A 25274-nucleotide genomic window follows, 5' to 3' on the forward strand; every position below is an offset into this window, starting at 1 on the left:
TATTCCTAGGTATTTTATTCTTTTCGATGTGATGGTGAACAAGATTGTTTCCTTAATTTCTCTTTCTCTTTCTTTTTTTATTTTCTTTTTAGGGCTGCATCCATGGCATATGGAAGGCCCCAGGCTAGGAGTCCAATCACAGCTGTAGCTGCAGACCTACATTATAGCTACAACAATGCTATATCTGAACCATATCTACAACCTATACCACAGCTCATGGCAATGCCAGATCCTTAACCCACTGAGCAGAGCCAGGGATCAAGCCCATGTCCTCATGGATACTAGTTGCATTCGTTACCAATGAGCCATGACAGGAACTCCCTTAATTTCTCTTTCAGATCTTTTGTTGCTAGCCAGATGATCTTTTTATATTTGTGAAATTTCCCCTAAAACCTGATCATCCTGTAAGACCATAGGATTAAGTAAAAAAAAAGGAACATCCACAATTCTGTTGTGTTTTTGAAATTAAACTTGACTTTTATTGTTTATTCTTTTTAATAAGCAATATGTGCCTTTTGTTGAAAAATTAGAAATTTCTATTATGAAAAGTAAAAAAAATATTATTTTTACCTAGAGATAGCTACTGTTAACTCCTTTGTTGTATATTCTTTCACTGTTTGTTTTCTAAATTTCATCTAGTGCAATTGGTTATAGTATCTTTAAAACTTACTAAAAATATTTCCATAGAATAAATAAGGGTAAAGGCTATTTTCTTTTTAGTATGAGTAAGATATTTTCTTCCTATTAAAGCTTTGAGTGGCACAAAGCCTAGACTGTGGTTTACCAGTGGGATTTAGACCAATATTTTTAATGACCGAAAGGTAAAATAAGGACACAGAAATGAAATGTAAGAACATTAGAAACTCTGTAGGAAAAAAGAAAATCAGTGGTAGTTGGGAGTTCTTTGTTTCTTTGACTTAGTTCTCAATGTTATTCCATTTTAATAAGCCAGTGATAATGGACATCATCTATGTTCTTTCTCCAGCCCAAGTCCCTATCCTGAATTCTTTGTGAAGTGTGGAATTTTTTTTTAACTGAAATTAAAAAAAAAAAGATAATAAAAAGATTTTCCTAACCTCAAGGCATTTATAATTCGTGCCTTCACCAGTGAATTTAAAGTAGGTGGTAATAGCAAAAGATCAGCTTGTGGGAGTTCCTACCATGGCACAGCAGGTTAAGAATCTGAATGCATCAGCTTGGGTTTCTGCATAGGTATGGGTTCAATCCCTGGCCCAGTACAGTGGGTTAAAGTTTCCAGTATTCTCATACTATCTTCCATCATGTTCTATCCCAAGAGATTTGATATAGTTCCCTATGCTGTGCTCATTGCTTATCCATTCTAATTGTAATAGTTTGTATCTACCAACCCTAAACTCTCCAATCATCCCACTTCCTCCCTCCTGCCCCTTGGCAGCCACAAGACAGCTCTCTGTCTGTGAGTCAAACTGACACAACACTGTAAATCAACTAATAAAAATTGAATTAAATTAAATAAAAAAAAAAAAAAAGAGTCTGGCATTGCAGCAGCTGTGGAGTAAGTTGCAGCTATGGCTAAGATTCAGTCCCTGGCCAGGAACTTCCATATGCTGTGAATGTGGCCATAAAGTTAAAAAAAAAAAGCAATCAGTTTGTGTTGCCTCCAAGTTTAGGACTCAAGGAAAGGCTGCATAAATTACAGATGAATTCTGCTCATAGATTTCAAAGGCATCTTGGTATCATTTGTGTTGGAAAAAACCACAAGACAAAACAGAAGTTAAATCAAATTACCTATAGGTAGAATAGGGATAATATTTTCCCTTCTTGCCTACTATCTTACTCCAGTTTTTAAGCTTCATAAATTTTTCAATAAATCATTGCCACTGTTATTTTTCCGAGTGGGGTGCCTATAATGAAATAAAAAATCTAGGGTAGAGTAAAAAATGATAGAAATGGAGGGCACAAAGGAAATAGACTTCAAGATAAAATATAGAGTGATAGCTAAGAAAAATAACTTTTTGGTGGCAATTTTTAATATTCAAGTTTAGAACTATTTTTCATGGAGTCAGAATAAAGAGGCCACATTTTATGCCTTGATGCCGCTCGGTTTATTTTTTAAATTTACATCAAACATTTTGAATTCTATTAGTTTTGTGTCTTTTCAATCTGTTAGATTGAGAAAAAAAAAACCTAATAGTTTCAGAAAACTGTTAAGTAACATTTAGCCAGTTAAATCATAGATAATTGAAAGCCTTTCTTTTTTAGGATCCTTAGTCCTTGCTTGCCACAATTTTTATACTTTTAGATGCACCTGCTGGTACAACAAGGAGTAATTTTGTAGGGGAGTTTACAATGATAGTCACAGATAGTTATCTGAACAATTATTTCTACATTCCAGAAATAATTAGTTTTGTTATAATTGTACTACCTTGTGGCAGAGCCAGTAGAGATGAACAAAAGAGCCATTCTGCAAAATATGGACCAATCCTCTTTATTATGATATTAAGAGGGATTTGACTTAGATGCCCATATGTCTGCATTTAGAACCTCAGCATCAAAGCCCTTTAGTCACTGTAGCGCCTTAATTACTACATGATCCAAAGTACCGTTTATAGTTTTAGCAATATTTATTAGAGATTTCTTAAAATATTTAATTTGTATTTTATATTCCAGGCCCCCAGTGTGGATGAAAAATGCTTTTGCCATTCAAGTCATTTCGAGAACAATGATGAACAGAAGAGACCCCAGAGCTACTTATCTGACAGGACATAGCTGAGTTCTGTTATTTTGAGGGGTCTTCTGCCTCTGAGATCTTATGATTCAATGCTCGTGCCCCAAAGGTGCCTGTCCTATATGTGTCAGGGCATCAAGAAAGCCTGCAGCAGTATGGAAATCCTCTCTCAGCACATCAGTCATTGGCAGATGCTTCGTTGTAGTTATTGTCAGTTTTAAAAATGGTTCTGCAAAAACAGACCTGCAAACTGGGACACAAGGAAAAGGGGACGGAATGTTGAATGAGTGACAGCTGAGGGGTGCCTTTTTTTTTTTCTCTCTGCCAAGGACAAATTCCAGCCCATGCCTGCTGGAATGGTGTGAACATCAGATTCCTGCCCAGTGGCAATTTGCATTTTAAGTAGAGCGCATAAAATTCCCATACACATGAATGTCGAGGTTCTGATTGTCCACAGTTATCAAATATGCTGCAAGCTACCAAAAACATCCCATGAACTGCAGTTCAAAATCTTTCCTTTAATCCAACTCCTTAGACCCCTGTTTTGGAGGTTTTGGTAGAGGCTGAGATGTTGCAGTGGTATCACAGGTAATTGTATATCCTGACATTGATAGTTTTCTCTGCCTTTCAGTTATCAGTTAGTACTCGATCTGAAATCAGTTTTGCTTGGTAAAATATGGGTATTGAGTATGTGGACATTCACTTTAGGAGTATTAATTTGGGATGTTTTGACATTCCATTGAGAAAAGAATGTCCTAGGAAGTCTGCCATACCCTGGTTGTGATCTTGGTTATTTGACCTAATCTCGCTGAATGATGAGTACAATGAGTCCTGCACTATCACTATTTATTAGACATTTTGTCATATTTGTGTTCATCCATCATATTTGGTTTAGTCTTTATGTGTTTGGGAAAATTCCCAAGGAAATATTAATCTCACTATTACAGAAGTCAGAACTAAAATTCCCGGCAGTCTTGCTCATACCTAGAATATACCTGGGGTTCACCAGTCAAATGCACCAAGGTGACTACATTTCAGTTATGAGCAATGAGAAGAAAGAGTTTGGTACTCTGTTTAGCTGGTGAGGAGGCAGTTGAAGCATTGCTGTGGGAGAAAAAACACTACTTATCAAAAGTACATATAAATTATAAATATGCCATGATTTTAAAAGTTCAATATAAGAAAAAATATTGGCTTCTTAGAATAAAAGAAATATAGTTGTTTGTACTGTACTGTGAATGTTTACCAGTTTTGACCCTTCCCTGGGAATAGTTCTTGTTTTAAAAGAAGCCTGCCAACTCAATATGTAATGGGGTGACTATTAAGGAAAGAGTTCTCACCTGAGCCTTTAATTCATCTCTTAACTTGTTAAAGGTATACATCCCTTTATTTGTCCAAAAAAACCTGAGTTTTAGTCAGTTTGGGCTGCTATAATAGAATACTAGAATATGCTAGAATAGACCAGGCAGCTTATTTAATTTTTGTTTGTTTGTTTTTAATGGCTGCACCTGTGGCATATGGACGTTCCCAGGCCAGGGATGAAATCTGGGCTGTAGCTCTGAACTATGCTGTAGCTGTTGCAATGCCAGATCCTTTAACCCACTGTGCCAGGTTGTGGATCAAACCCGAGCCTTCACAGTGACCCAAGCCTCCGTAGTCAGATTCTTAACCCACTGTGCCACTAAGGAAACTCCAGACTGGGAAACTTATAAACAAGAAAAATCTATTTCTACTGGTTCTGGAACCTGGAAGTTCAACCTTAAGGTGCTGGTAGAGTTGGTGTCTGATAAGGACCCACTCCCTGCTTCACAGATGACCATCTTCTTTTTGTGTCCTTACGTGGCAGAAGGAAGGAGCAAGGGAACTCTCTGGCATCTCTTCCATAGGAGCACTAATCCCATCTGTGAGGGCCCTGCCTTAATGATCTAATCACCTTCCAAAGACCCCACTTCCAGATACCATCACATTGAAAATTAGATTTCAACATGTGAAATTTAAGAGGACACTTTCAGTCTCTAGCAGTTGGTAATGTCTCATTTGGAGACCTGATATGTTCACTTAATGTGATTTAGTTTATTAAAAAAACCCTCTCCTTTTAGACTTTATCTTCTCCAAGAGAAAATTCCAAATATTTAATCTGTTCTTATATAAAAAGTATCCCATTTTTTTGGATGAGTTTAGTCAGAACTATTCTGCATCCTCTTGGATACTTAGTGAAAGTAAATACCACAAGCTTCCTGCTTGAGATGTTAAAGATAGCAAGTGTTTTCCTATGCTAGATAACTGCTAAGAACTGTGATTCTCTTGGAAAAAATTCTAAAGGTAAGAGTTTGAGATAAAGTTAAGCTTTTTTTTTTCTTCTTCATGATCAGATAAAATAATCTTTAAAATAACTTATTTAACCAAAATCTGTGTAGGATAGCCCACTACTTTTGGATGTTTCTGTGACAAAATGAGAGCATCAGGAAAGAGAGAATCATAATATATCCCAACTCAATGACGTGGTGGCTTCATGGTTGAGATCAGCGAGGTGTATCTAGTCATAGTTTTATCCAAATATACTTATGTAAAATTTGCACAAAAGGGTCCTTGGAATAAGATTTATTATGTAAGGCATGATTGTTTCACCAATGAGTCAGAATTCCTTCCTCTCCTTTTAGTTTGTTAGTTTTGTGACTTGAATCATTCTGCAACAACTCAACAGAACTAAATTTGATTTCTTAGTAATGATTGATGGTATGTCCAGGAGAAGCAAATGATAGTGCTCTACACATAAAGACTTTATACATTTGGGTATTGTTTGGCTTAAAAGAAATGGTTTTTTTTTCAAATAATAAAGCCATTGTTTCTAGGGTTTGTATATTATATTGTATTATTACATATAATTAGAGAGGTTACTCATTAATTTGGAATTTTAAAAATGTTCACAAGGAAAGTGAAACACCAACGGACCAGTGGAAGCTTTTTCTCATGGAATGCTGCCACTTAAAGTGAATTAAATTGATACAATGTTCAGGTTACTTACTGGCCTTCTGGTTATAATTTAGTCTATTTGAATGAACATCTATTGAATATCTACTCTCTCTCAGGCCCTGTACTTGTAAAATAATAAATGATACATGGCGTCTGCCCTGAAGGTCGTCATGGTCTCATGTCTCAGAGACTTGGATGGGTAACATTGCAAAGATTGCTGAGTATTAATAAATCCAGGATGAAAAGTACTTTGATCAGAAATTTGCTTTAGTGAGGATATTAAATACTTTTTAGGTCAGAATCTTTATAGTAAAATCAATAATGTAGTACATATCTAGCAGCTACTGTTTGCTGTTCTCAAATGCCCATAACTTATAAAAGGTGATGTTCAGAGACACTATCCAATAAAATAAAGTAAGTTATAGAGTCAACTGTGCTTAATGCAACTAAATATTATCCTTGCTTTTGAACGCAAGTTAAAAGGTTTATCATTATACCAACCTATATTAATTAATGATCTCTTTATCTCCTTTGAGTTTCCCAACCTCGAAGTAGAATTTATTACTCACACATTTTTGATGCAAACTGGAGAATTCATTTTGGATGGTCTCCCCAAACCACAGATGTAGTATTAGAGAGAATCTTTGAGAGGTCTGATAATCAGATGCAAGGTTATATATCTCAGGACAACACCCGGCACTTATCTGCAGAACTGGCACAGTGAAAGAGTACTTTGCTGCTGCTTGCCCAAAGAGGATAAAGTGCCCGGAACTCAAGTTTACTGCCACTCTTATAGAATCAGCACCCATTCAACTTCTGTGTCAGGAACTCAACTTGCCACCAAATTCATTGGTATGTTTTACGATCGCTGGTAGCATTTAACTGTAGAAATAATACAAGTGTAAATCCTGTTGACATTCTTCCTTTTGGACTCATCTACTTGCTCCACCTTCTACATACCTGACAGCTCTGAGTCCTCTAGTTAATACTCATCACTCTCAAATTGGGAGCTTTCCCAGGGGATGAGGGTTATTTATTTTTATTTATTTATTTATTTTTAAATTACTCAATGAATTTATCACATCTGTAGTTGCGTAATGATCATCACAATCCAATTTCACAGGCTTTCCATCCCACAACCCAAGCACATCCCCCCACCCCCAAAACTGTCTCCCCCGGAGACCATAAGTTTTTCAATGTCTGTGAGTCAGCATCTATTCTGCAAAGAAGTTCAGTCTGTCCTTTTTTTCAGATTCCACATGTCAGTGAAAGCATTTGATGTGGGTGTCTCATTGTATGGCTGACTTCGCTTAGCATGATAATTTCTAGGTCCAGAAGATAGGAGGTTATGATTGGATATTGGGAAATAGACTGGCTGTTTTGAAGCCTCTTAACTTTCAAGGGAGGGTGGTCCTAGATAAAACTGGGGAGGGCCAGAGCAGTGTGAAAATACTGAGACTTTTGTAGAGCAGGGTTTGCAAGCTGATCGGTACAAGGAAATGAAAGAGATGGTAGTACATCAAAAGAAAAAAGTTCTTAAGACCCTTCTTATGGAGAACATCTACACAGCACTAACATTCACTTTTTACTGCTTTTAAAATCATACAATCAGAATGGCTATTCTTGAAATAATGCCATTTGCTGCAACATGGATGGACCTAGGGATTGCCATACTGAGTGAAATAAGTCAGAAAGAGAAAGACCTACCATATGATATTGCTTATATGTGGACTCTAAAATATGACACAAATGAACTTATTTATGAAACAGAAACAGACTCACAGAAATATAAAACAAATTTATAGTTACCAAAGGGGAAATGCAGTGGGAGGGGGATAAATAAGGAGTTTAGGGTTAGCAGATTAAAACAGATAAACAACAAGGTCCTAGTATATAGCCCAGGGAACTATATCAATATCCGTTAATAAAACATAATGGAAAAGAATATGAAAAGAATATATATAATATGTATATATGTATATTATATATATGTACATGTGTGTATATATATGTATATAATGGAGTCACTTTGCTGTACACTAGAAACTAACACAACATTGTAAACAACTATACATGACTAAAAAAGGCTATTCTTCTTTTTTAAAAAATGATTTTTATTTTTTCCATTATAGCTGGTTTACAGTGTTCTGTCAATTTTCTACTGTATAGCAAAATGACCCAGTCATACACACATATATACATTCTTTCCATAGAAAGAAAAAGGCTATTCTTGAGTGAAAATTCATGTTGCCATGTCTTTAGATAAGAGACAAAGTTTTTAACAGAAATAACAAAAAATAATTAAGAACCATAAGAAAGCTGTGGCTAAGAATCAGATTTAAAATAGGCAGTAGTTGCTAATTACAACTTCATTGATTCCATTTGCCAAAGTTTTATTTATGATTCATCCCTATTTGCCCATTTATTTGAAGTTTTCCTTCGAGGTTGAGATCCTACACAGTGATTCAGTTTTTAAAAAATGGAGTGAAAGATGTCTTCCACAGTGGAAATCACAACACCCCGCAGTCACTCATTCCCCTTCCCCTGCTCTTGGCCAAAGGGGATGATCATGCACCTGGCCCCACCTCATTCACATCCTTTGCCCAGAAGACTCTCATGGGTCTCTATGTTCTCTTTAAAGCTCTCATTAATATTATTTAGGGGATAAAAAGACAGAGGAAAATAAGAACAAAAAGAGTATAAGGGAGCTTTCTATAAACTCTTATACTAAAGTCCTCATTGAAAAGACTTCAAATGTGCATATGTGTCAGTGATTATTTTTGAAAAGAATGGTATCAGTGAAATGATTTTGAATTCTTCTGTTTTTTATAAGACATTTACCAAGGGGGAAAAAAGCATGTGATTTTGTGAAAAGGATAATTGCAAAATCATGCACCCCCCAAAAAAACCCACTACTCTTAAAACTTCTAAGAAGATAAGAAGAATGTTTTTGTCATGAGCATATTTTTAGATAGGTAGTTGTTTACTTTTTTTTTTTTTTGGTAGCTGTTTACATGCATTGAGGTTTATATAATCATTTGGAAATTTACATTTATATGTGTATAGTTTATGATTTGTGGGAAACATTAACTAACACTAATTTAACAGTTCCTTTTCTATCTTTGACTTAATAATAGAGTTTGTACATAACTATAATTTATTTGACGTTGGCCCTTGGTCAGGGATGCAAGCCCCCAATTACAGTGTTGTTCACATGGAGAACTGTGGTCCAGTCAATGATGACTTAGTTATGATAGCTTCTGGAAGAATACTGTGATGAAAATGAGAGGTAGAATATTTGTGTATTTTGCTTATTGTTTCTTGTAATGGTGCCAGGCACATACCAAGTGACAGGTTCAATAAACATTCCGAGGCAAAACAAAAAACAAAATAACCAACAAATGTCTGAGCAGCATGTATAGAATATTTACATATGTGAAAAGTGGAGGAGGGATAGATAAGTATATATTAGTGTTTGAGTTTTGTGTGTATAATTTTTTTTTGGAAGGACACACATAAAGAATAATGGCAGTTACCCTGTTTGAAGTTGTAGGAGGGACCGGATAGGCAATGAGCCAGGCTGGGAGAGCAGCTGTCACTGTGGACTTTTCATACTTTTCTGATTTTTGAATGTTATGATTACATTGTTTGTTCAAAAAACAATTAGAAATTTTTATGTTTTAAAAATGAATTTTAACTCGTGAAATTGTTCTTGTAGGCAACGTAGCCATAATTTTCTTCTTTTTGATACTCTTTAGTCTTGTTCTTTTTACCCAAGGCACTTTAATAACCAAATGCAACATCTGGGACATAAATTACAAATAAATTTTACTGTAATTACTTTTGGTTGGCACTTCACTAGAAAACAGTAAATTTGGGGGGGACTACCCATATGTCCAATTTTATAGTCTATAATTTTGATGACTTTTTCTGAAACTATGGTGTTAATGGTCCACAGAGGAAAAAAGTATTGAAAAGATTAAGCATTACATAAAGGAAGAAGCAAGTATATGAGCCTCAAATGTAGACCTCGAGTTTTTATAGAAGCTTTTTGGATAAGTTTTTTCATAAAAGCTTCTGAGAAGCTTTCTGGGTTGCTGGTGGGGAAATTGAGAAGAAATATCTGTGAAAATCATGAAGACTTCTTCTCAGAGCCCGTACTGAAAAACACTGAACTATATAATCTGAAGGATCTTTCCAGCTCTAACAGTCATTCCAATGTAAGAGAGACATAGATAAGCAAGAAAAGAGAATGCAAAATGAGTCCTTTTGAGCAAGTTGAAATAAATTTTATTTGTATGGCTGTACTATATCCAGTACATACATCAACCTGCTCAGTTTAAACAAGAAATATCTTTTTTTTTTTTTTTTTTTGTCTTTTCTAGGGCTGCACCCTCAGCACATGGAGGTTTCCAGGCTAGGGGTATAATTGCAGCTGTAGCCACCGGCCTACATTACAGCCACAGCAATGGGGGATCTGAGCTGCATCTGTGATCTACACCACAGCTCACGGCAACTCCGGAACCTTAGCCCACTGAGCGAGGCCAGGGATCGAACCTGCAACCTCATGGTTCCCAGTTGGATTCGTTAACCACTGAGCCACGACAAAAACTCCTAAACAAGAAAAATCTTATTAAACATAACAAGGGATAACTTGTGTAAACAGAAGGAAGTGGCTCATGTGATAAAAGTGTTCATTATCAAGACAAATCTTCGTCCCTTTAAATCTTTAGAAACAAAGTCAAAAGTTCCCTAGATGATTAGGCATTTGCTGGATAAAATGTTCTTTTTGAGGCTTGGGTAAAGATCTCCATAGACCATTTAAGAAGTGTCACAGATAAATTATCACTTGGTGAAATAACTGTTTTTATTTATTACGTAAATAATTCAATATTTAGGCAAGATTACTTGTTTAAGTTGTGTATCCTAATGGTACATTTTTTTGATAGATGATTTAAAACATCATCCATTTTTTTTAATGGCCACACCATTAAAAAAAGTTCCTGCCTTGTAACGACCTAATAATCACAGTATTGTATGTTCGTAAAATATTTATTTGCCCTGATAGCTTTTATGAAACCTAACATATTGCCAATATTTAGGGTAAACATTAACCTTGTAATTAATCTTAAAATTCTCAAGTTCTCCAAGAAGGCATAAAGTATATAGTAATACAGATTTTCTTAGCTAACAATGTCTTTAATATAAAATGTTCAAAAATCCAGATTGGCCAGAAATTGATTCTAGGTTTGGGGAAAATGTTACTTCCCTAATCCATTGGTGATAAGGCTGGCTTCCATCTTAAACTACTCTGGTAGTTATTGAATATTAACACAATTTAACTATAGGGAGTCTACTGCATCAGTGTGCTAGCCTAAATTTTGAAGCCTGAATTTAGTTTCACAGACACTAAAAAAAAACAAACATTATTTTGCTGTATTATTCTTTTGAATTCTCTATTAATTATAAGCTAAGTGTCCTTGGAGTAAATTAATAATCAGAACTTCCTGGACAGAGAGGATATTTAGGGGTTAGTTTTCAGCCAGACATTTAGCTTGAGTTGATTACAATGGCATCAAATCATTTTAGAGAACCGCACACTAAGTTTTAATATCTCCCACAAGGAGATGCCACAACTTGTTTAGACATTTGTTTCAGTGTTTATCAGCCTTTGTTATTAAAAATGCATTCAACCTAAATATCTTAGGCTATGTTTCAGGATTAGATTTCCTGTATAGCGGAGTAAAAGAAGAGAATAGTTTTATCTTCTGCATTATTTCCCCCAACTTTTTATTTGAAAAATTTTAAGAAAATGGACACGTATCTTCTTCATTCAGTTGTAACTATTTATCACACTCGCTTCCTCCTGCCATCCATTCACCAATCCGTCATCATCTATCTCTCTATCCATCTCTATTTCTATCTTATCCTAAGTTGCAGTCATCATAGCACTTCACTCTAACTACTGCTTGTAAATCCCAAAAATAAGGACGTTTTCCTCCATAACTACAATGCCAGTTTCACACGTAAAAGTGACATTCAGTAACATTACATAGTGTGCTATGTTCAACTGGAGAAATGTCTTTTAAAGCTCATTTTAAAAATTCAAGATCCAAAGTTGTTATATTACATTTGGTTATTTTATGTCTTCAGTCTCTTAATTCAGAACACTCTGCTTGCCTTTTTATTGTTTGTTTTTAATGACATTGTCTTTTTTTTGAAGAGCATAAATCTGTTGTCTTCTAGAAGGTCCTACATTCTGAATTTCAAAAAAAAGTTTCCTTTTGATTAGTAAATCTTGCATATAAAATGTTATCTGTAGGGTGAATATCTTGTTACCTCCAAACCCTTTATCCAATGATTTTGGCATTTAATGATGATCCTTGTCTAGGTCAGTTATTACGTTGATGATAGAAAAGCTATTTTTATGCTTTAGTCCTTCTATCTACATTTATCAGTTACATTTTTATGTATGCATCATTCCTATAGTTAAAGATAAAAATCAGCCTTGTTCCTTTAGTGACAGTAACTCATCAGAGGGGTCAGCTTAGTCGGTTGGCACAGTTGGTCAGTACGTGCTGCTAAAGAAGCCAAGGCTATGGCTTCATTGACATGTGGGCCAATTATTTGGTTTCAAGGCCATGGGTATGATTTTTCTCTGCCAACTCGGGAATGTGTGCCAGTGGCCACATGGGAGACAGGGCATGTAATGGGGCTAGAGCTATACAAATCATTCTAATTCAAAACACAAATTCTAATAGTAGATCATCTTTTTATGTGAAAGATGACAATTATTACTATAAAAGTATTTTTTCCAATTTATTTTTTTGTCTTCCTCAATTTTATTTATTTATTATTTATTTATTTATTTATTCTGCTGTATAGCATGGGGACCAAGTTACACTTACATGTATACATTTTTTTTCCTCCTTTTGTTCTGTTATGATATAAGTGTCTAGACATAGTTATCAATGATACACAGCAGGAACTCATTGTAAATCCATTCCAAGAGCAATAGTTTGCATCCTATAACCCCACGCTCCCGATCCCTCCCACTCCCTCCCTCTCCCCCCTGGCAGCCACAAGTCTATTCTCCAAGTCCATGATTTTCTTCTCTGTGGAAATGTTCATTTGTGCTGTATATTAGTTACCAGTTATAAGTGATATCATATGTTATTTGTCTTTCTCTTTCTGACTTACTTCACTCAGGATGGAAGTCTCTAGTTCCATCCATGTTGCTGCAAATGGCATTATTTCATTCTTTTTATGGCTGAGTAGTATTCCATTGTGTATATATAACACACCTTCCTAATCCAATCATCTGTCGATGGACATTTGGGTTGGTTCGATGTCTTGGCTATTGTGAATAGTGCTGCAATGAACATGTGGGTGCATGTGTTTTTGTTAAGGGAAGTTTTGTCCAGATATATGCCCAAGAGTGGGATTGCTGGGTCATATGGTAGTTCTATGTATAGATTTCTAAGGTATCTCCAAACTGGTCTCCATAGTGGCTGTACCAGCTTACATTCCCACCAACAGTGTGGGAGGGTTCCCTTTTCTCCACACCCCCTCTAGCACTTGTTATTTGTGGACTTATTAATGATGGCCATTCTGACTGGTGTAAGGTGGTATCTCATGGTAGTTTTGATTTGCTTCTCTCTAATAATCAGGGATGTTGAGCATTTTTTCATGTGCTTGTTGGCCATCTGTATATCTTCCTTGGAGAATGGTCTATTCAGGTCTTTTGCCCATTTTTCCACTGGGTCGTTGGCTTTTTTGCTGTTGAGTTGTATAAGTTGCTTGTATATTTTAGAGATTAAGCCCTTGTCTATTGCATCATTTGAAAATATTTTCTCCCATTCTGTAAGTTGTCTTTTTGTTTTCTTTTTGGTTTCCTTTGCTGTGCAAAAGCTTGTCAGTTTGATGAGGTTCCATTGGTTTATTTTTGCTCTTACTTCTGTTGCCTTGGGAGACTGACCTGAGAAAATATTCATAAGGTTGATGTCAGAGAATGTTTTGCCTATGTTCTCTTCCAGGAGTTTGATGGTGTCTTGTCTTATATTTAAGTCTTTCTGCCATTTTGAGTTTATTTTCTTGCATGGTGTGAGGGTGTGTTCATTTCATTGCTTTGCATGCAGCTGTCCAGGTTTCCCAGCAATGCTTGCTGAATAGATTTCTTTATCCCATTTTATGCTCTTGCCTCCTTTGTCAAAGTTTAATTGACCATAGGTGTCTGGATTTCTTTTGGGGTTCTCTATTCTGTTCCATTGGTCTGTATGTCTGTTTTGGTACCAGTACCACACTGTTTTGATGACTGTGGCTTTGTAATATTGCTTGAGTTCTGGGAGAGTTATGCCCCCTGCTTGGTTTTTGTTTCTCAGGATTGCTTTGGCAATTCTGGGTCTCTTGTGGTTCCATATAAATTTTTGGATTGTTTGTTCCTGTTCTGTAAAAAATGTCATGGGTAATTTGATAGGGATTGCATTGAATCTGTAGATCGCTTTGGGTAGTATGGCCATTTTTACAATATTTATTTTCCCAATCCAGGAACATGGAATATCTTTCCATTTCTTTACATCTTCTTTAATTTCCTTGATTAATATTTTATAGTTCTCGGCATATATGTTCTTTACCTCCTTGGTCAGGTGTATTCTGAGGTATTTGATTTTTTTGAGGTGCAATTTTAAAAGGTATTGTATTTTTGTATTCCTTTTCTAATATTTCATTATTGGGTATACAGAAATGCGACTGATTTCTGAATGTTAATCTTTTATCCTGCTACTTTGCTGAATTTATTAATCGGTTCAAGTAGTTTTTGGGTTGAGTCCTTAGGGTTTTCTATGTATACAATCATGTTGTTTGCATACAGTGACAATTTTATCTCTTCTCTTCCTATATGGATGCCTTTTATTTCTTTCATTTGTCTAACTGCTGCAGCTAGGACTTCCAATACTATGCTGAATAACAGTGGTGAGAGTGGGCATCCCTGTCTTGTTCTAGATTTAAGTGAGAAAGCTTTTAGTTTTTCTCCATTGAGTATTATATTTGCTGTGGGTTTGTCATAATTGGCTTTGATTATGTTAAGGAATGTTCCCTCTATACCCACTTTGGTGAGAGTTTTTATCATAAATGGTTGTTGGACTTTGTCAAATGCTTTTTCTGCTTCTATTGAGACGATCATATGGTTTTTGACTTTTCTTTTGTTAATGTGGTGTATGATGTTGATTGATTTGCATATGTTGAACCATCCTTGTGAACCTAGGATGAATCCCACCTGGTTGTGGTGTATGATCTTTTTGATATGTTATTGGATTTGGTTGGCTAAAATTTTGTTGAGAATTTTTGTGTCTGTTTTCATCAAAGATATTGGCCTATAGTTTTCTTTTTTGGTGATATCTTTGTCTGGTTATGGAATTAGGGTGATGGTGGCATCATGGAATGTCTTTGGGAGTGTTCCTTCTTCTTCAACCATTTGAAAAAGTTTAAGGAGAATGGGCATCAGATCCTCTATGTATGTTTGGTAGAACTTGCCTGTGAAGCCATCTGGTCCTGGGCTTTTATTTGTAGGGAGTGTTTTTATGACATTTAATTTCATTTCTAGTGATCGGTCTGTTCAGTTGGTCTCTTTCTTCTTGATTCAGTTTTGGCAGGCTGTAAGATTCTAGAAAATTGTCCATTTCTTCCAGATTGTCAAATTTGTCAGCATATAATTGTTCATAGTATTCTTGCATGGTATTTTGTATTTCTGCAGTATCCATTGTGATTTCTCCTTTTTCATTTCTTATTTTGTTTATTTGGCTTCTTTCTCTCCTCTTCTTAGTGAGTCTAGCCAGGGGTTTGTCAATTTTGTTTACCTTTTTAAAGAACCAGCTCTTGGTTTTATTAATTTTTTCTATTGTTTTTTGAATCTCTATTTTATTGATTTCTTCTTTGATCTTTATAGTTTCCTTCCTTCTGCTGACTTTAGGTCTTTTTTGTTCTTTTTTTATTCATTTAGGTGGAGGGTTAAGTTGTCAATTTGAGATCTTCTTTTTTGAGGAAGGCCTGTATTGCTGTGAATTTCCCTCTGAGCACTGCTTTTGTGGCATCCCATAGATTTTGAGAGGTTGTGTCTTCATTATCATTTGTCTGGAGGTATTTTTAAATTTCTTTCTTGATTTCCTCATTGACCCATTGGTTTTTTAGTAGCATGTTGTTTAGTCTCCATGTAGTAGGTTTTTTCTCATTTCTTTTCCTGTGATTGATTTCTAGTTTCATGCCATTGTGGTCAGAGAAGATACTTGAAATAACTTCTATGCTCCTAAATTTGTTGAGGTTAGCTTTGTGCCACAACATGTGATCGATTCTTGAGAGTGTTCCATGTGCATTTGAAAAGAATGTGTATTCTGATTTTTTTGGATGTAGTGTCCTGAAGATGTCGATTAAGTCTAACTTTTCTATTGTTTCTCTTAGGATCTCTGTTGCTTTATTGGTTTTCTGTCTAGAGGATGTGTCCATTGATGTGAGGGGGGTATTAAAGTCTCCTACTATGATTGTATTCCCATCAATTTCTCCCTTTATATCTGTTAATATTTGTTGGAGGTACCTGGGTGCTCCTATATTTGGGGCATATATGTTGACAATAGTAATATCCTCTTCTTGAATGGATCCCTTAATCAATAAATAATGTCCTTCTTTGTCTTTCTTTATGTCTTTTGTTTTAAAGTCTATTTTGTCTGGTATGAGTATTGCAACTTCTGCTTTCTGGTCATGTCTATTGGCGTGAAATATTTTTTCCCTTTGTCCTAAGGTGAGTTTCTTGTAGGCAGCAGATTTAAGGTTTTTTCTTTTTTATACACTCAGCCACTCTGTGTCTTTTGATTGGGGCATTCAGTCCATTGACATTTAAGGTGATAATTGATAGATGATTTTTTATTGCCATTTTAAATCTCATTTTCCAGTTGATTCTATGATTCTCCATTCTTCCTCCTTTTTTTGGTTGGATGGTCTCCAATTATTTTCTACTTGAGTGTTTTTCTTTTCATTTTTTTGTGAATGCAATGTTTGGTTTTGATTTGTGGTTGTCCTGTTTTTTAAGTATGTTAACCCTTTCCTATAATTGTGTGTTTTAGCCTGATAGTCCTGTAGGTTCAAACACTTCATTACTATACTAAAATAAAGATGAAAAAAAAGAGAAAAATAAGAAAAAAAATTAAAAAAGATTCTATTTATTTCCTTACTTCTCTTGCCCACATTTTATGATTTTGATGTCTTTTTTTTTTAAATTTTATTTTGTTTTGAACATGTTCATGATTAAATCTGTGTGCTTGCTTATTTGAGTGACTGCTGTCTGATTGTGGTTTCCTCAATCCTAGTTCTTCCTCGTTTATTTTTTTCTTTTATTTTAGAGAAGCCCTTTTAATATTTCTCTTAGCCTGGGTTTTGTATTGCTGTATTCTTTTAGCTTTTGTTTGTTGGAAAAAATTTTATTTCCCCTTCTATTTTAAATGATATTCTTGCTGGATAGAGTATTCTAGGTTGCATATTTTTTTCTTTAAGTGCTTTAAATATCTCTTGCCATTCCCTCCTGGCCTGTAGAGCTTTTGTAGAGAAATCAGCTGATAGCCTTATGGAGTTTCCCTTATAGGTAGCATTCTGCTTTTCTCTTGCTGCCTTTAGGATCCTTTCTTTATCATTAACTTTTGCCATTTTTATTGTAATGTGTCTTGGAGTGGGTCTGTTTGGGTTCAACTTGTTTGGGGACCTCTGTGCTTCCTGTATCTTGAACTCAGTATCCTTTCGGGAGTGCCTGTCCAGCCCCGTTTCCCCTTCTCTCACTCGCCTCTTTTCTCATTTTACCCAGTTATGTCATGAGATTCTTGTTGATGTTGGAGTTTAAGTTCTGCCAGCGATTAATTGCTGTTTTGTGCCAGTCCTTTAACATGTAGATGTGTTATTTTTGTTGTGTTTGTGGGGGAGGGCGAGCGCGTCCCCCTACTCTTCCGTCATCTTGCCTTTCTCTCCCAATTTATTTCTTTAGGTTCTATTTTTTTGAATATTTAAATATTTTTGTGACTTGCTTTTTTTTTATTTCTGGCAGCTACCCCAAATAATACTTCTGCTGAAAGAAATTTAAAAATATGTCATTAAAAATGATGTAAAATATATTCTGCTGAAAGAAATTTAAAAAGATGTCATTAAAAATGATGTAAAATCTATTCTCAAATAGATATTTTGGAGTTTCCATTGTAGCTCAGCAGTAACGAACCTGACTAATATCCATGAGATGCGGGTTCCATCCCAGGTCTTGCTCAGTGGATTAAGGTTCCTGCATTGCCATGAGCTATGGTGTAGGTTGAGACATGGCTCGGATGTGGCTCAGATCCTGTGTTGCTGCAGCTGTGATTTGACCTCTAGCCTGGGAAGCTCCATATGCTGCAGGTGTGGCCCTAAAAAAAAGACAAAAAAAAAAAAAAAAAAAAAGATTAAGAAAAAGACGATTTATACTGTCAGAAAATTTGTCCTTATAAAACCTCTGAAATCTAGACTATTTTCAAGAAAAAGCAAAAACAATCACAGAAGAGAAAATAATTGTTGAGGAATTCAAACAAACATTGAATGAAATATTGATAATAGTGTCTAATAGGATGAAAATTGGAAAAGGAAATGATCAATACTAATGTGTTTTAAAGCTCTTTTATTTTTCAGTTGTAGTTTAGTGTTAGACTTAGCATGTTAAAAGGTTAACAGTATAATCAGAATTCTCTTGTGGCACAGTTGGTTAAGAATCTGGCATTGTCACTGCAGCGACTCCAGTTGCTGCTGTGGTGTGAGTTTGATACCTGGCCCAGGAACTTCCCATGCCATGAGTGTGGCCAAAAGAGATGTTAAGGGTAAAAGAATAAAGTATATAAATTCCATATCAATATATGAGAAAAAAGTGCATTAAAGGAAAAACAAAACAAAACAAAACAAAAATAAGAAAGCAAGAAGACAGGAAAAAAGGAAAGGGACAAGTGAGATAAAAAACAGAAAATATACTAGGAAAATGTATATCAATGATTATAATAAATGTAAATGGACTCAATTCACCAGTTGAATAACAGAGATTGTAAATTGATAAATCATTCAGATAAATGTTATTTATAAATAAAAATCTATAACAAAAGAACACATAAAGGTTGAAAGTGAAGGGCAGAGAAAGTTTTATCAGGCAATCACTAATGAAAGAAATCTGGTGTGGTTATATTAATACCAGAAAACAAATGGATTTTAAGGAAAAAAAAAGCCTGATGTATACAGAAGGTCATAGCACAATAAGAAAAGTTTGATTTCATAAGGAAAATACAATTCTAAATGAATGTGTAACTAATAAAATATCCCCCAAATATATATGAACTGACAAACCCATCGCTATCATAATGAGAAATTCCATGCTTTTTACTCATTATTGATAGGGAAATAGGTAAAAAAATAAGCAAACTTTTTATAAGATTAGAACAGACAGGTACAAACTTTATTTAAGATACCTATAAGGAATTCTATATTCAACATTAGAGAATACACATTCATCCCAAGCGATTATAAATGAGGCATATATAAAAATTGATTACGTACTCGGCAACAAAGCAAATTTCCATCAAATTTCAAAGTTATTATTCTGGCCAAAACCTTGGACCACAATGTAATTAAGTCAGAGCTTAAAAACAGAAGGATAAATAGAGTTTTCCCTAATATTTAGAAATTAAATTTCTAAATTAATCATAGGTCAAGGAAAAATAAGAACTATTAAAGATAAATACTAAGAACTGAAAGAAAATAAAAACTTTTCATATAAAACTTACAGAAAGCAATAAAAGTAATGTTTTAAGAAAAATTTTTTATCCTTAAATGCTTATTTAGAGAAAAATAAAAGTTGGAAATTAATGAACTAAGCATACAACTTAAGATATCAACCAAAGAATAACATTAATCTAAAGAAAGTAGTAGGAAGGAAATAATGGAGACGACAGTAAAAAAAAAAAAAAAAAAAAAAAAAAATGAACTAGAGTAGTACCCATTGCAGCTCGATAGGTTAAGAACCTGACATAGTGTCCATGCAGAAGTAGTTTGATCCCTGGCCTTGCACAGTGGCTTAAAAGACATTGTTGCAACCTGCAGCATAAGGTCGCAGATGCTACTTGGATCTGGTGTTGCTGTGGCTGTGGTGTAGGCTGGCAGTTGCAGCTCCAATCGACCCCTAGCTTGGGAACTTCCATATGCCACAGATGCGGCTCTAAAAAGAAAAAAAAATAATGAGCTAGAAAACAAAGACACAGTAGAGATAATCAACAAAGAATTGAATTAAAGATATGAAAAACATTTGGTGAAACTAAGCAAGAGGAAAAAAAGGAGCGAAGGCAGAAATAAATAGCATATTAAAATATTTTAAAAAGTAAATGAAAGAAGTCGGAAAGGAGGAAAGGGTAGTAATTGTGCATTGATTGAAATTTCCAGTTTAAAAGCAAATATTTTAGGTTATATACAGGCTGTTTTCAAGATACAAACCTAAAACATAAGGACATGAAATGTTGGAAGTAAATAGTTGAAAAAATGATATAGAAGGTTAACACTAACAAATAGAATGATAAAGAAACTACGTTAATAGCACATTGAGTAAACTTTGACCCTAGGTTCAAATAAAACACTGTAAGAAAAATTACTACTTAAAGTTTCAAGTTGGGAGTTCCCTTCATGGCTCAGGGGTTAACGAACCTTACTAGCATCCATGGGGACACCAGTTCTATCCCTGGCCTCGCTCAGTGGGATAAGGATCTGGGTGTTGCTGTGAGCTGTGGTGTATGTCTCAGACGCAGCTCAGAGATGCAGCTTGGATTCCGCATTGTTGTGGCTGTGGTTTAGGCCAGCGCCTGTAGCTCCCACTCGATCCCTAGCCTGGGAACTTCCATATGCTGCGAGTACGGCCCTAAAAAAAAAACAGGTTTTAAGTCATTAGCAAGCTCTAAGAGTTCAAAATTATAAACTTAAAGACACACACACACAACAGAACTATAAGTAGAATTTGTCAAATCCATTATCACTGTGGATTAACACATATCTTTCAGTAGTTGACAGACTGTATTGTTGATAAAAACTCTTTGGAAAAATCACTTGATAGTATCCTGTAAAATTAAAGAGTTGTGCTAACTCTATGACCCAGAGCTTTTTCTTCTAGTTACATGCCTAAGAGAAACTCTTGCACATGTGAACCAAGTATGTTTGTATGTGCAATGTTTGTAATTGCAATTTTTTTTTGTCTTTTTTGGACTGCAGCTGCAGCATATAAAATCCCCAGGCTAGGAGTGGAATAGGAGCTACAGCTGCCGGCCTACACCACAGCCACAGCCACAGCCACGTGGGTTATGAGCTGCATGTGCAACCTACACTGTAGCTCAGAGCAACAGCAGATCCTTTACCCAGTGAGTGAGGCCAAGATCAAACCCATGTCCTCTTGGATGCTAATTGGGTTCATTACCATTGAGCCAACACAGGAACTCTGCAAAAATTTTAATCAACCCAGATGTCCAACTGAACTGACAGTTGGTGATTTCATACAGTAGAACAAAATGTAGAACTAATAATTTATGAATTTTAGCTATATGAGTCAACCTGTATGAATCTTCATTTTGAAGTAGATAGACAATTTTCGGAAGAATTATGCCAAATTTGGGGAACAAAGCCAAATACGATAGGGTTTTTATGAACTCCCTGAACTGTTTGGTGAGTGTGAACCGGTTTCATTAAACAAGAGTCAGAAAGAGATGCTCTGTCTTCCTGCTTCATCTTTAAAAAAAATTGTTTGTTTTAGATTCTTTCATCAAAGTCAGTTGTTTCTTTTATTTACCGATTTATAGACACATATATTCACTCTTAGTTCTTAATAGGACATTGAGCTTCATCAATAAATGTGTCACTATTGGGGAGGGTGGTCAGTGGTATGTAAACAGGTGATTTTGGAAGACTACAAATAAAATCCTAGGCATTGATCATCTTGCAGAGAAAGAAAAATTAATTTAGTTCCAAAGGAACATTTTAATGATAAAGCAGTGAATAAAAATTGCATTCGAATTACAGAACCAAGACGTAAGTTTGATTATTTTTGGGTTGCCTGATAGCAATCATTTTAGTTCCAATCCCTATATCACTAATGTTTTCCCAATCATATGGTTATTGATTCCTAACGTTCTAGCTAAGGAAAGGTTTTAAAACTGGTTACCTTTAAAAATGATAATGATAAAGAGGCATTCCCATTGTAGGTCAGAGTTAAGAACCCGACATAGTGTCCATGAGGATGTGGATTTGACACCTGGCCTCGATCACTGGGTTAAAAGGACAGACTGAATTTCTTTGCAGAACAGATGCTGACTCACAGACATGGAAAAACTTATGGTCTCCAGAGGAGACAGTTTGGGGGGTGGGGGGATGTGCTTGGGTTATGGGATGGAAATCCTGTGAAATTGGATTGTTATGATCGTTATGCAACTACAGATGTGATAAATTCATTTGAGTAATAATAAAAAAAAGAATCTAGCGTTGCTGCAAGCTGTGGCGTAGTTTACAGATGTGATAAATTCATTTGAGTATTAAAAAAAAAAGAATCTAGCATTGCTGCAAGCTGTGGCGTAGTTTACAGATGTGGCTTGGATCCTGTGTTGCTGTGGTTGTGGCGCAGGTGGGCAGCTGCAGCTCTGATTCAAACTTTAGCCCAGGAACTTCTATTTGCTGCAGGTGTGTCCCTAAAAAGAAAAAAAAATAAAATGAGTAAATAGAGCATGCATACTGACCCCACTGAGACATGTGGAGAACTATTTTGGTCACAGTCTTTTCTCTGCAGAAAAAGGTCACAGATTACCTCCTAATGCCTAAGAAATGTTGGTCAGATGATTAAAATCACAGAGTTTAAAGACTTGAGAATAAATGTATCTCACTCAAACAATTACTAAGTATCACAGAAGCTAACAGAAAAATAAGTCACATTTGTTTTCTTCATTCCAAAGTTAAAATTGAATGCTTGATGGATCAATGACAGGTCTAATAGCATATTCTAACTGAATCAGAGTGTAGGATGAGTGCTTTGAAGAAAATGGATTGTTGCTGTCTAAAAAATGCTGTAGGCCAGAATCTACTACGTTTCCCCTCCCCTATTTTCCTTCCCCTGATGTTACATTGAGACATTTAGTACTATTTAAAAAATGGAGAAAAGTATTGTTTTCCAGCAAGAAAACAGAAAACCACCTATTGTCAGAGTCTCATCCTCAGGGTGGTTTGCACTCTTGTCAATATCAGAAGTCAGCTCTGGTATAGAGTTCATGAAGGCTTGGTTAGCTCTCAAGAGGTATAAACATTGATGATGATAAAGCTGACCTCTGGAGACCCTTAAAAATGATTTCACACACATGCACCATGTCCTTAATGAAGCCCGGTTTAAGCAAGCCAACACAAAGCAAAAAATCCGAACAAGCATACCAAATTTTGAAACTTCTAAGTAATAGTGAAATACACGAGGTTTATCTAGGACCCAGGAGTGATCATTCCGTTTAACTAGATGCTCAAATGGTTTATGGGTAAAATGTAATTTTAAAGGACAGGGAGTTCTCTCATAGTGCAGTGGGTTAAGGATCCAGTGTTGTCACTGCATTGGCTAGTGTTACTGCAGCGGCTAGTGCTGCTGTTGTGGCAGGTTTGATCCCCGTCTGGGGAACTTCCAAATGCTGTGGGCACAGCAAAAAATCCCAAACCCCAAACCGAAACCAAACCAAACAAAAAACCTACATAAACAATCATGTCAATATAATAGGGTTGTATTTCCTCTGCCTCTTCACAGAAGTCATTATCACCTGATACCTAAAAGATAGGTCCTTTTGTTACATAGCTCTTTAATAATAAACCCTACTTGTACATAAAAGAAAAATTTTTTTCCTAATAGTTGACTAAGGGCATTCTTGCAACTATTTTGAACATGGTCCATTCACCTGTCCACAATAGATTTGAAGATATGTTAAAAAAAAATCTTTTTGGATGTATAGAAATTGTGATTTAAACTTACAAAGTCAGCATGATAGTACCTCATCTTACTGTGGCAAAAAGAAAAGAGTTGTTTCATAACTTGGCTATTGTGAATAATGCATTCTGTTTGTTTTAGATGTGATCTAATTGACAAACTTAATACCTTATTATCAGTATAATTTGCATGGTCTCAGGCTCTGGACTTTCAAGTCCTCCCCAGGTAACTCTTTTGTTTTTCTTTTATTACTCAATGAATTTATTACATTTATAGTTGTACAATGATCATATTATTTTCTATTTTATTTTTATTTTATTTTATTTTATTTTATTTTATCTTTTCCACTGTACAGCATGGGGACCAAGTTACACATACATGTATACATAATTTTTCCTCCCATTGTCATGTTGCGATGTAAGTATCTAGACATGGTTCTCAGTGCTACACAGCAGGATGTCATTGTAAATCCATTCCATGAGCAATAGTTTGCATCCGTTGACCCCCAAGCTCCCAATCCCTCCCACTCCCTCCCCCTCCACCTGGGGAACCACAAGTCTATTCCCCAAGTCCATGCTCTTCTTTTCTTGTGAAAAGGTTCATTTGTGCTGTACACCAGATTCCAGTTATAAGTGATATATGGTATTTGTGTTTCTCTTTCTGACTTATTTCACTCAGTATGAGAGTCTCTATTTCCATCCATGTTGCTGCAAATCACATTATGTCATTCTTTTTTATGGCTGAGTAGTATTCTATTGTGTATATATATACCACAACTTCCTAATCCAATCATCTGTCGATGGACATTTGGGTTGGTTCCATGTCTTGGCTATTGTGAATAGAGCTGCAATGAACATGCAGGCGCATGTGTCTTTTTTAAGGAAAGTTTTGTCCAGATATACGCCCAAGAGTGGGATTGCTGGATTACATGGTAGTTCTATGTATAGATTTCTAAGTTCTCCATAGTGGCTGTACCAGCTTACGTTCCCACCAACAGTGCAGGAGGGTTCCCTTTTCTCCACACCCTCTCCAGCAGTTGTTATTTGTGGACTTATTAATGATGGCCATTCTGACTTGTGTGAGGTGGTATCTCGTGGTAGTTTTGATTTGTATTTCTCTAATAATCAGGTATGTTGAGCATTTTTTCATATGCTTATTGGCCATCTGTATATCTTCCTTGGAATTACCCAGGTAATTCTAATCAGTTGCATGGATGAGAATTGCTGAGTTAAGTCACTGATGTTTCCTGGAGGCCTATTTGACTGCCTTCTCTTTTCTCATGTGAGAAAGCAGAAAGCAGTGATTCTCTTAAACATAGGGAAGTGGGAGAAATCACCTTCAAAGCACCTGGGGAGCTTTTCAAATACCACTGCCTGGGCCTCTAGTTAGAGAATCACAAGCATAAGAAATATAAGAACGAAAGGATAATGTTATTATGGATTATAGATTTAATCTCAATGTGCCCAAATATATATATTTGAAGTAAATACCTTAAAACTAATATTAGCTTGAAACATATGAAAATGTTGTTTATGTATGTACAAATAGTCAGACATCAGTCTAATACTATTAAAA

The 25274-nt window shown here is 35.5% G+C and overlaps 2 long non-coding RNA genes across 41 annotated transcripts in view; one reads left to right on the top strand and one right to left on the bottom strand.

The window, feature by feature from the left end:
* The window catches only part of LOC146404854 (uncharacterized), a 1116837-nt gene that overhangs the window by 738874 nt on the left and 352689 nt on the right, over window positions 1–25274 (bottom strand). The gene's annotated exons all lie outside the window — the stretch shown is intronic.
* The window catches only part of LOC102165712 (uncharacterized), an 846917-nt gene that overhangs the window by 446470 nt on the left and 375173 nt on the right, over window positions 1–25274 (top strand). The window contains exon 4 of one of the 38 annotated variants that reach the window (XR_014842133.1): window positions 2650–5560. The exons of the other annotated variants lie outside the window; for them this stretch is intronic. This is a non-coding gene — a long non-coding RNA (uncharacterized LOC102165712). Of the gene's footprint in view, window positions 1–2649; window positions 5561–25274 lie in introns of those variants that run through there. 38 annotated transcript variants of the gene reach the window in all.

The sequence above is a fragment of the Sus scrofa genome, chromosome 3 (genome assembly GCF_054392235.1).
Source record: "Sus scrofa isolate SSC_HxYL_T2T_F1_AM1 chromosome 3, Sscrofa_HxYL_maternal_Yorkshire_Landrace_v2.0, whole genome shotgun sequence".
In the NCBI taxonomy this organism is placed as follows: Eukaryota; Metazoa; Chordata; class Mammalia; order Artiodactyla; family Suidae; genus Sus; species Sus scrofa.